At 42.0% G+C, this 13,085-nt stretch overlaps 1 protein-coding gene across 6 annotated transcripts in view; it reads right to left on the reverse strand.

Moving 5' to 3' along the window:
• Positions 1 to 13,085, reverse strand: part of TTBK1 (tau tubulin kinase 1) — a 107,004-nt gene that overhangs the window by 22,903 nt on the left and 71,016 nt on the right. The gene's annotated exons all lie outside the window — the stretch shown is intronic.

Below are 13,085 nucleotides of genomic sequence, written 5' to 3' on the forward strand. Positions count from 1 at the left end.
ATGCTTACAACAACAAAAGTGGTGTTCAGCTAGCTATTTACATGGTTTTCAAATGCAGATGGTACCTGCGTCTTAAGGGAAAGAGTGTTGCCAGCTGTCTAAATTTAGCTGCTGAGGCAGATAATAATTGGTGGGAGCTTGCTAAGTCCTAAAGACTCGAGGACTTGAAACCTGTGTGACTGCCCTGAAAATGGAAGGCATCTTCCATTCTCATTTTTGAAATCAAGCTGCCTTTAAACAGTGTGATCCTCAAACAGATTCCATGTAGAGCTGAGATTGCTCCAGTTGCCAAAAAGTGACTTTTTTTTCCAATTTCCTCCAAGAAAGTCACAGGGAGGGAAGGCTCCTGGCAGCTCAAAGTGCTTTATGGATTGTATGGGGCACTATGAGCTACGCAATGCATAAGAAATGCAGGAGACATGCTCTGCAGGTTCTTGGGAACAGCAAAGGCAGAAGGCCGTGCAGGTATCCAGGGTGGCAATAAGGATGCATGAACGAGGTTCCATGAATGACAATGGAGGTAAACCACGTGGTTTACCAGCTTGTGGAGTAGGACACACACAGGCAACCAAGGTAGAATAAAAAGACTTTGTCATACGGGGAAGAGATGGGAGAGGCAAATTGGAGCAAAGAGGAAACCAGATCTAAGAGAACTTCTCAGTGAGGTGAAGGAGGTTTTGCATGTGAAGTCTGTCAGCAGCTTGGGGCTATAGCAAATTGCTGCTGCTCTTGCACCCAGGTTCAGATTTGAACAGAAGCTGGGTGGCAGCTGCTGAGCAATGTCTCTGCTTAGAGAGCAATGATGAGATCCCAGAGAGAACATCAACTGCCTTATCTCGATCCAGCCTGTAGGCCGCTGTCCAAGTACAGCTTTTTCATCCTGGGCAGGGGAGTGTAAGTTGCCATTCAGCCCAACAAACACAACTTCTGAAGAAGATTGTCCCTTTCAGTATAACAGTCCTGCAGCAGCCTTGACCATCACAGTGCCCATGTTCAGACACGTTACAAAGAGAAGGAGTGGTAGGACAGGAGAGACTTCATCATGAAGAGGTAGCATAAGGATGGGGTTATATCACCCATATGGCTGTTTTACAGGGCATTTCTATCTTACTTTCTGTCATCACTGCTACAAGAGACTTATAGTGAAAGAGGCGATGCACCATAACTCTTCCACATGCCTGACCCCCAACAGTAGTAGAAGAGAATGGGAATGGTTGACAAGGTCAGGCTCACACCAGCAACTTTTGTCATCAAGGGGGTACCATGAGGATACTCCTAATGAAAACTGGCATCTGTAGAACTGCACCTGTGTCAATGCAACTTATTTTCAGTTCAACTCCCTCCCACCAGAACTGTCTCCCATGAAAGTGAATGCATGCTGGCATAACAACATTTACCCAGTGCTAGCTTAACCCAAGCATTTACAATAACATTTTCACAGAAATCATATCTCATTAGCTCCTTCCTGAGGGAAGGAGGCTGAGGAAGGAGCAATAAATTGGAAACATCTCCTGTTCTGCATAGAAAGAAAGTGAAAGAAGCCAAGAGGCCAAGATATAAAAAGATGGCTTTTATATGTATATACAAGTGATGAACATTTGCTCACTGAAGTAGATAATGAGATTCCAGCAACAGCTTCCTATCCTGATGCCGATGATCTCTGTGAGGGAATGGCAAATGCTCACTTCTAATTTGGATTCTGAGGAGAAAAAGTGCTATGTACAATAGGAAGTAAAAGAAGAGTATCTCCCTCAGTATGCAAATCCCATTCTTGGACCTTTCTCATTAACACAGTTTGCCTGAGTCTGATGCTGAAAGGGAATTTTATTTCACTAGTGTTGATTCCCATTGGCTTATTATATGAAGAACTAATAAATCCCTCCAAACATAAAAGGACAAATAGCTAGGGCAACTAACTTTTCAGCCCACAGCCCCACCATTAATTTTCATGTCAATAGCCTTCTATCAGTTGGGTTTTTTGTCAACTGATTTAGGACATATTTACATTTATAATTGCAGTCATTATAAAATTAAGCACAACAAATAAATGCAATATAAATGTAATCTACATAAGTTTTTTTTTTTTTTTTTAGAATTGCACTGCAACTAGTTTCAATATTAATTTATTACATTTTCATATATATAAAAAGACCTCTTTTCACATTTCTTTAATTTGCCAACTGTTCCTTAACAATATGTATATTCCATAGTAATTAACACAGCATTAGATGAAGATGTTAAAAAAACCCTTTAAATTGACTATTTTAAATACTTTTTGCATAATACTTTAACATCAGGATTCCAGACATTAGCACCAATTAATTTGTTCGGAATTAAATTGTAAAAGACATATTGATCATGAAATAAGACTTCCCATAAAACCCAGGTGACAGCAACATGTCTAATTATTCTGGTATAGAGCTCAAATTTGATGGTTTAACAGGATTGGTTTAGAAACTAATATCCCACCTTACAGAGACTGAACAGCAAAGAATTCAGTCCTTTAATAATGTATTTCAATGATTTACCAAACACCTATGTCTTTAAAATGAGCATCTTGCTTCTAGGTTTACCTTTGCTATTTTATCTTCCAGCACTTAGACTTGTATCTTTGCCTAGCAGGTTAAAACCCCTTTTGCTCTATTCAGGCAGAGACACCTAACAGCATCTCACTTCTTAGTTTTGTATTTGATGACAGACTGCATTTCTTCCAGCTTATTCTACAAGGCAGATTTTACAGAAGCATTCTTGTATCACTTTTTCTCTTTTAGGTTCTGAAAATCTTTTACAAAAATTTCCATACAAGACTTGGTTATGTCTGGTAGTGATCTCACCACCACAAAAGATCTCCCTTTGCTCATACCTTCCATTTTCCTGCTGATACACCAAAGAAGAATGTATTTACTCTTTTTATTTTTTTTTTTCTCTCCAGCAGCATAGTGAGAACATAGGTGAACTAATTAGCTGCATCTAACTACCACCTCATTTTGGGAGACAGCACCTCTCAGGGCACAGTTTCTCTTATTCTGTGCATGTGACTTACATCTTTCATACTCCAAAGATGACATTGTCCCTGTGTGGATGCAATCATTACTTTGAATGCAAGCAATTTATGAAGCAATTCAGATCCTTCTACAGAGCTGCTCTGTCAGTAGTGTTTCATCAAACCACCCACCTTCTGTCACTACAAACCTTCTCCTCAGTGATTTCTTTGTTCTTCTTGACAGCCACTAAAGGCATGGAAGGCTGCTGAGTTAAGGGCAGGAGGTCAAGAGTCCTAATGAGAAACAGCCCCTCTTGTAAGAGACAGAAACATAAACATGCTTTGTTTGTCTAGCTGGCTTTCAATTTATTAATAATTTTAACTGGAAGAAAGTCTTACTGAAGTCTATATAAATCAACCATCTCTATAAATCAGATTTTTGAACTTAGAAGAGCAGTGTCAAGTTTATGTGAGTAGCATTATGATGAGGAGCATTAGATAGATTACTGACCTTTGAAATTTATGTATGGAGTTACTTGTTGGCTAGTCATTGTTTTTGTCTGAACAAAAGGCTTAGTGTATATAAATACCCATTTTGCTCCCTTTCCTAAATGGCAAAACTGCAAATAGTTTGATTTTTCTTTAAAAATAGAACAAGATTAATTTTAATTCCTAGAATTGACCTTTAAAAGCAAACATCAGTGTTTTGGACACTATGAACAAAAATTATTAAGAGTTACTGATTTAAGTGTAGTGCTTCCACAAATTCCATTTTTTCTGGAATCTGTTCTTCCATTAAAGTCTCTATTGAGGATGGGGAAAAAATAACATCAAGTAGAGTCTACTTAAGGAAATCATCCCTTGTCATGTCACTTTGAGAAGAGCAAAGTCTTGCTCTTTCTGGTATCTGTGCCTGACAAGGGACCTGCCAAATAGGATTAGGCTAGTGGTTAATTCAACCCAAGTATTTTTGGCAACACCCAATACCTTTTTAACTTTATGTTAATGAAAAAAGTTGCATATAAAAATTTTGTCTGAACAGCAAACTGTCCTGTTCACACATGATCTTGGGGTGAATCAAAAGAAATTGATGTCACTGATTCAAAAATGACTGTGGGAAGAGGCAGGTCATACCTGTGCCGAATCTTCTCAAGGAGGGTGTGTTGCCCCCTGCCTCCATCTCCATCCCTGCAACCCCAGGATGCTCTGTCATCACGTCAGACCATGTCCTGCAGCATGCAGACACACTGGGCCAGGTCCCAGGAACTTCAGAAAACACCACCCACCCTTGTCTGAGGCTGCACTACCTGGTCTTGCTTAAGGGAGGGTGAAGCTAATATTAAGGGAGCCTCAGGCAGGACAGATGTACCTACAGAAAGCACTGCTTGGGAGGAATTGTTCCTTGTAAGCCCACTGGAAACTCCCTACCTATGCAGTGATACCTCCATCTCACAACTTCCTTCTAACACCCACACTTACTCCAAACCATTTTCCCATCTGTCTGAGCTTTCTGCATGTTTTCTTGCCTGTATCCTATGCTTGCATATTTTATGCACAGTACTTTCCTTTGGCCTTGCACTTCCCTAGAGCCCTGAGACCAGGAATGGCCTTTTCTTCCTTCACCTTAACATCCATACTGCCTGTTCTCCCAGAAGATGAGACCAAAGGCTCATGGCAATAGAAGGCAGTTACTACATTCAGTTAACTACAGAAAATCTTCATATAGTCTGGTGTTTTACACTGCAACTCCACTGAGAAGGGCAATATATTTCTGCAAACACAGGAAATAAGGATACTTATGACAATTTAAATTAACTTTGATCTCCCTTTTCTTTTGAGATTCACAGTTTTAGAAAAGGGCTTCATGGGCTCTGTATACCAGGAGCAGAGGCCACTTTATTTCTCAAATGAGATTTGTTATCACAGGCATTTCCAAGCAAGGCCAAGAAGCAGGACTGCTCTGCCATTGAAAAGCTGCAGCTGCCTAAAATTTCTGGAATTTAAAAACAGCATAATATACAGCTGGATCAGTAAGAAAATCTTTGCTACCCAACTCGACAGTCAGTGCCTCTGGGGGCAGGTAGGAAAATTTGGAGCAGCTTAGGAGTGGAGAGCAGACAAACAGTCCCACTGTCATGTAATAGAGGCACAGCCAGAGAGACAGAAATGTGTGGTTACTGTATGGAAACCAAACTGCAGCAAAAGCAAGGGGATTTCCAAAGCCAAAGCAACAAAGAGATACATGATTGTAACTCCACAAGAGGGACAAACCTGAGGTCCTGCCTCAGGTGAGCTTTGAGTGGGAGTCTGCCTATATCTAGATGGAATAAAACTGCCTACAGATTCAACCCAGTGTAAGACACCAACAAAGATGCTTGAATCGATTTGTTGAGGAAGGTAACACTTGCTGATACCTCCAGTCTCTCCTTTCCAGTCATAGCTTGACATTTGTTGCTTGATTGCATGTGTTCAGTGAGGCAGCCCTGCACTTCCTGCGCCGAGGCTGCAGGATGTGCAGGAAAACCTCATCCAGGTTTTTCAGATGAGCCCTGGTTTCCACCTCTTTCACACACCACACGTTCACCATCTGTGTTCTCATCTTCGGCCTTGCTGCCGCCCCTCGCTTGGGCTGCTGGGAGGTTTAGAAAAGCAGATATTTTCAGTCTCTGTGGGCTCTGCTTGCAGGGGCTTTGGAAGTTACAGTACCTTAGGCCAGTGTTGTCTGGGATTCAATATTGCATTAAGTGGTGGGTGACACATTGTGGGCGGGTGGGATCTATTATTGCATTATGGAGGCTGCTGCTTCCCTGAACAGGCTATGTTTTGTGTGTGAAGCGGGCCCACACCTGCTGGAGCTGGGACCTGGAAATGCGGAGGACGGAAGGCATGAGTCTGTGGTTTCCTGCCGTGAGGGGCATGTGCCTGCGGTGGGGCATGCGCACGGGGCTGCTCTCCGCTGAACGGCTGCGCTGTATGAAAGTGCCACCAACGTGAGGGTAGTGTTCTGTCTCCAGGGTTGAGGAGGAGAAAACGGAGGACGCCAGTCTTCTCAGGGGGCTGTACCTCGGGAGGGAGTGCTGAGAAGGCCTGTCCTCCTCCAACTGAAAAAGACCAAGAAGAGTGGAGGAAAAGGTGTCAGGCAAAGACTTGACTCGCCCCTGGTTTGTGATGCGCATGCTGCGGACATCTTCGCCGGCGGATGAAAAATGCTTTTGTTCTACACAGGGCCTTACTTACTGCTCTCTATGGCTATCAGTTCCCAGGGATGCTATGGGCACCATGGAAGCCTGCCATGCTCTCCCCAGCCACAGGTGTACCAGAGTGACACCAGCAGTGACAGGCTCTGCTACTCTCTCCCCTGCTCTGACTCTTCACAAGCCTCACTTCTCTGTTCCACTGGCAATGCTCATCTTGGTATGCCACTAGGCTATTCATACATCTTGCACATAGGTAAGAGTCAAACTCTGAACATATCTGGAAACCATGTGAATGATAAAAGGTGAAACAGATCAAAAATGATTATGTGTATTTGAAAGTGCGGGGGGCTCTTTCAATTACTCTTATTAAAACTCACTACAGGGATTTGAAAAAGCAAATTTAGGGGCTGTTAGTAGACTTTTCTCACACTGACACTTCTGGCCTCCTGATACATTTTTATATTGAGTACCTGCAGGGGGAGTGTTAATGCTTCCAGTTTGGGTAAGCAGTGGATAGACAGCAGCTGGACAGGCAAGCAGAGTATAATTCTCCTTACAGTGAGAAATTCAAAACACAGGACCATAGGAGGACATGAGGAGAAGATGCACTCTTAAGATTAGTTTCCTGCTTTTGTGATCCTGGGATAGCCAGGAGAGGGAGGAACCCACTAAGGACAGTTTGTGTTAGGATGAGATTGCAGTCCCTACCTTCCCTTTATGCTCTGAACGGAAGAGAGAGGTATTAGGGGAATTACTTCACATCCTTCACCCTGAAAGTGCTAAGCTCTTCCTTCCATTTCTACTTCTTTTATGAAACTAGCACTTTCACAAGGGTCAGCAGTCTCAGTCTTCAAAACCAGATTTTTTTCCTGGAATTGCTTTTTTCCTTTCAAGAGAATGAAAGGAAAATGGGAAATGCATCCCCTTCCTTGTGCTGCATATCTTTTCAGGAAGTCTCTGAAGGTGAAATGTGGAAAGGTGATATCGGCTTTTCTTTAAGTCGGAACTGCTCTCCTTACCTTACTGGAGATGTTGCCCTTGCACTAGAAAAAGAGCTGAATGTCATCCAGTGTCATCTCTTTCCTGTCACCTTCAATATCATTGCAGTGCTTTGAGGCAGATATCTTATCTTCAGAAGCGCCTGAGAGCCACTCAGTTCGTGGTTGGCATTAAATGTGAAAAGCAATTATTCACAGTCCTAAATGTACTAGATGTCACAGCATAGATCAGTGTCTCAGATAATAATAATGTAATGCTGCCATATGAAGTACTTGAGAGAGACAAATAAAATCTAGACAGCAGCTCTAATTTCTCATAAAGACAACCATCTCTTCTTTGCATAGATGGTGTAGAAGTTCAGCCCTGGGTGTGCTATTTGCAAGCTGCATAACTAAGTGTTACTGGAATTTTTATTCCTAATTTTTGTTCCATGTTTGGGTCCAGCATATTGTACAATTTCCAAGGTATATATCATCCCAATACGGTAAAGACTTCTCAGATCTCAAAGGATCACTCCAGCTACCCAGACAGACCTCCTCTACAGCACAGGACCAAGGAACTTGCCCAGGCCATGAAGAATCAATTACAGCATCCCATTAGTAAGTGCACTTGGTATTGCTGCCTCGAGGACAAAGCTGAGCTTACAAACATGCCACCTTTTTTCACTCTCTTTAATGCTTAAATTACTTAATCAATGATGTCCTCCTTTATCCCTTGGCAGCAATCAGGCTGGACCACCTTCCATCAGGCCTATTCTGCTCTGTTTGGACAGAGGACAGTAGGACACCTTGTATGCGAAATCCAAGGAGGACATGATGCTGATAAAACTCAATATATTTTACAGATATAAAATGCAATTAGGAATGTCTACTGAATTTAAGTTTTGATTGCTATTACCTGATACATATATATATATGTATATAACACACACACACACATATATATAAAGATATATACATATATATATCAAGATATATATATATGTATTTAAAGAATATATGTGAATATTACTTCTACTACCACCATTCTGCTGATCCTTTATCCCTAACACATGGATGGACAGCGACCCTGAATCTAAAGAGTGTAAAAGGCCAGCTCTACATTCATCCTTCTCCATCAGCTGACAAGCTTCTCTTCTCGTGTGGAGAGAAGACAGAGGAGGTGACTGTCAAAGAATCACATCATCTACAACAGGCATCAAATGTAGACCAATGGGAATTACACTGAGTGAGGAGCAATGAGTCCTCCCCTCTGCCAATGCCCATTTCTCACCAATGAGAAATGGTCCCTCAGGTCCCCTCAGAGCAGCCCACAGAAGATGCTGTAGAAGGGAAAGGAAGCCAAGGAACATGGCACCTTTTTCCCTGCTGCCCTCTCAGGCTTGAGACAGACAATTTTAAGCAGGTCCACTTGTGGCACACCTGGCTGTGTGAGAAGAGGCCAAAGATAGCCTTATAGCCTCAAGATGATTTTAAAGAGTGCTTTTAACTACACAGCTGAGCTGGTGAAGAAAAATATACTAGTGCCTCTTCCCCTGGGACCTTTTCTAACAGATGAACTCTAGGACTATAAGAATCAGCCTAAGCAAAATGCTCTCTGAAGCCTGCAGAATATATTCAAGGATAGGTAAAGCAGAGTAAATATCATCTCCCACTTCTCTTGTGGTTTTTTAGATGAGATATCATTTGAACAGCTACATTTTACACAGGTGAATCCCCAAACATTTTGTACAATGACAACTGCACTAGCAGCAGGGGAGACTGAAAGTTAAGAAATACCTATGAGCACAGACCTGACCATAGTCAGAAATAATTTCTCAAACTCATACGTGTATGAACACTTGTAAGTCTTTTCACTGCAGAAGGCAGCCATCCCTGTCAAGTGTCAGTGAATTTATTCAGCACACTTAAGAATTTGACAGATTTTTAAATTATATTGTGAGGTATGGGTTTAAATTATTTCCAACAGTAAAAGCAATCCTATGTCAGGATTAACAGATAAACAGAAGTGCACGTTCAATCTTTTCTTCAATTCTTTATCTATTTCTATAGTTTTATCTGTACACCAGTGCATAAAAAAAGCCAAAACAAAACCCTGAGTCTTACTAGGACATCCCTGAAATGTATACATTAAAGTAAAGCCTTAGAGCTCTGTTAAATAGATGTACTGACTGGCGCACAGAGAGAAAGGCTTGAACAGGACATAGTGTCTGTTCTGCCTTCATACCAGGTCTTCCCATGAGATCTATATTCCTCTACTGGGAGATACCTAATATATGAGAATATTTGGGTCAGAAACTCCCCCAGGCTACTCAGAGCCTCCTCTGTACTTGACTTTTCTCACAGCAGCGATCATTCTGTGCTCCCTCTTAACACCCATGGAGTTTTAACAAGGACGGCACCATCTCTCACATTTGAGCTACAATATCTATCTTCCAGAAGACTGATATATTTGAAAAAACATCTGAGTTCTAAATGAGGATAATTCAGGGAACTGAAGGCTGGTCAGCCTGAAAAGGACATGGAGCAAATCCTCCTGGAAGAAGGCATTTGCAAACATATGAAGAAGAAGGTGCAGTCAACATGGATATATGAAGGGGAAATCATGTCTGATGAATCCGAGAGCTTTTTGCGCTGAGAGGACTGGGTGGGAGGTTGTTGATCTTGACTTTAGTAAGGTCTTGACTTTAGTAAGGTTTAGTAAGGACATTGTCTCCCATAAAATCTTCATAGACAAAACAATGAAATATGGGCTAGATAAGCAGATCGTGAATTAGACTGAAAATTGGATGGCCTCCTGGCCATAAAATACTGTGTTTGGAGAAAAAATATCCAGTCATTAATGGTGTAGCCACAGGCTGATAATGCAGCCACTACTATTTAACAACTTAATCAGTGACCTGGATGATGGGACAGAGTGTACCTTCTGCAGATTCACAGATGTCACAATACTGAGAGGAGTGGCTGACACACCAGAAGGTTGTGCTCACATTCAGAGGTGCCTAGATAGGATGATGAAATGCGGAAAAGGAATGTCACTAAGTTCAACAAAGGGAATGGGAAGGAACAGAACACACTGCAGGCCATGTGTTTTGGAAGCAGTTTGACAGAAAAATACCTGGAGGTCCTGGAGGACTCTAAGCTGAACACAAGCAAGGTGCCTTTGTGGCAAAAAGGGCCAACAGCCCCTCAGGATGCATCAGGAATGCAGCCAGCAGGCTGAGGGAGACAGTCCTTCCCCTCTGGTCAGCACTGGTGAGTCACACCTGGAGTGCTGCGTTCCAGTTCTGAGCTGCCCAGTACAAGAGACATGTGGACATGATGGACGTAGTCCAGAGAAATCACAAAAATGATGAAGGGACTGGAAGACCTTTCACTCGAGGAGAGGCTGAGAGAGCTAGGACCATTTAGACTGGAGAAGGCTCACGGGGATTCTTTACAACATTTATAAATACCTGATGGGAAGATGGATCCAGACTCTTTGTAGTGATGTCCAGTGAAAGTAAAAGAAGAAAGGAACAGAAATTGAAATACAGGAAATTCCATTCAAACATTTTAAAAAGTTTTTAATTATTTTTTTGATTGAACACTGGAACAGGTTGCCCAGAGAGATGGAGTCTCCATCCTCAGAGACATTTTGACTGGACACTGTCCTGAGCAACCTGCTCTAGGTGATCCATCTTGGAGCAGAGGGTAGAACTAGATGATCTCTAGAGGTCCCTTCCAACCTTAGGCATGCTGTGATTCTATGACAATCCACAAGTCACTGTCTTTCCGCCAGTTACGAGTGAAGGCCCACAGACTGGAGCCAGAGAATGGAGAAACAGAACGAAGCATTAGAGCAGGGATTCCTCATTTCCTTTGGGTGAGTATGCTACTGACACCAAGGGATGATCACCAGTTTTTGGGACACCAGAATGAGGTCACAAATAGGTATAATAAAGCTTACAATTCAGTCATGGTAATTCAGCATTTAATTAAATTTTTACCTATCTTACAGGGTCAGCTCATATTTAAAGATAAGGAAGATTTACTCACCTACACACACACACACACAACTTAAACACAGTTTTAATCAAGCCCAGAGAAGCACAAGCATAAGCTACAGGAAACATCTGCCATTGTTAATGAGGCCTCCAGTATTTTCACTAGTTAAGTCCTTGGTCAATGTCTTATTAGTGTCCCAGCCATCTGTCCCTCCATATTTGCTGCATCTAAGGAAAAGAGGTTTCTACTTTCCTTCAGGCACCAAGTCCCTTTGAGAGTTAATAGCTGTTTTTGTGACAGCAAGTGGAGAGAGCTGCAGTGGTAACTGAAAGATTCAGACATCAAAAGAGGAACAACTAAATCCCAGTCAGCAAAAGAAGTCCAGTGTTGGTCTGTGTGTACAAAGCTAGGCCACAGAGTTAATAGAGGGTATTTCAGAACACAGGAACAAAAAAAAAAAATGCAGTTTGTTGGAGAACAAAGGCTGCCTAATATATTAGCAGTAATCACCCCAATCCCCATAAATTTACCTTTTTTGCCTGCTTTTTAAATATCATTGTACAGTGATAAGAAGTCTTTGTGCAGCACCATATCCAGCTCCCCCAGTCATTCCACATAGGGGTGTATGTGCTCTGGCCAAGAAGGCCCCTCCAGCCTCCTTTAAACACACTAAATATGTCAGTGAAGTGTCCCTGAAGTGTCCCAGTTGGTTACAGCTGGTTCTTATCAGCTGGCTCTTACCATGTTCACTGCATCTTGCAGATCTTGCACTGACCAACACTGAAATTGCACAGACCACAGCAAATTCAGACAGACCCTTCCAACTCTGCCAATCTTGCCTTATGCAATTTCTACATAGCTGGGGAATTCAACATTTTGGCTTTATACAGCTAACACCTCTACCTAGGAACCCTGCAAATGGAATGCAGTCCCTATGAGAAGTATGTGCTGCTTCTGCTCAATGCTCAGCAGGTCAGCCCCACTTGTGCCTGCTTTCAGCGTTTCTATCCCACCTGTAATGCTGCAGCCAAGGAACACCTTGCCTGGTGATTTGAAAAAATTTGCTTTGATTCCTTTTACATAGATTCTTGTCTCATTCATGGTTTTCTTCTTGTACCTATCAGGGATCCAGAGGAGAAGAATCTGGGCAAGACCTGAACAGAAGGATGTTTTTTTAATATGCTCCAGTCCAATGAACACTTCCTTGGAGAATAAGCTCAAGAGAGAAGCAGAAACGAAATGACCATCTTCCAGACAGGAACAAGCAAACTGCACAAATGTCTGTCATAGGAGGGTATCACTGTGTACATGACCCAAAACTTGCCTGCTCTTTGCTGGGCTTGTGGATTCCATGTGCATGAGAGATCTTCATCAACATATAAATACAAAAAGCTCTTAGGGGAACAACTTGATTGTCTCTTGTACTGAACACTCTGGGTCAGCCTTCTTCTTAGAAATGAAGATTAGATATGACAGGAACTCTGTGCCTAGTGTATCATATTTTTCCAGCTAATCTAATAAATCACCTCCCACTAAAAACTGAACTGCTTTATAGCATCAGAGGACCACAGGAAAAAAACAAAACTGAAAGAAAAAAGCCCTCTACAACTATATGGAAAAAACACAATAGGTAAAGAACATTTCTGTGAGTAAATATGTGGTAACAGCAATGCCTCTCACTGAAGTAAGGTTGATGAGATGTATGTGCTGCCTACTCTGAGCTTTTTTATTAGGTATTTAGAAGAAAGATTAGTTTCAAGGAGTTATTTTATGATTTGCATTGCTGTGGGCCTGTGCAGAACTGCTGTGTGATTAGATTAGAGGACATTCTCTTGCCATACACTCCTGTTGCTGCTGAGAAACTATGTGAAGAAGATCAGCTAACAATCTCCATACAACTAAGTTACTAACAAAACTCTG

This window comes from Erithacus rubecula (genome assembly GCF_903797595.1).
Source record: "Erithacus rubecula genome assembly, chromosome: 2".
NCBI classification, from domain to species: domain Eukaryota; kingdom Metazoa; phylum Chordata; class Aves; order Passeriformes; family Muscicapidae; genus Erithacus; species Erithacus rubecula.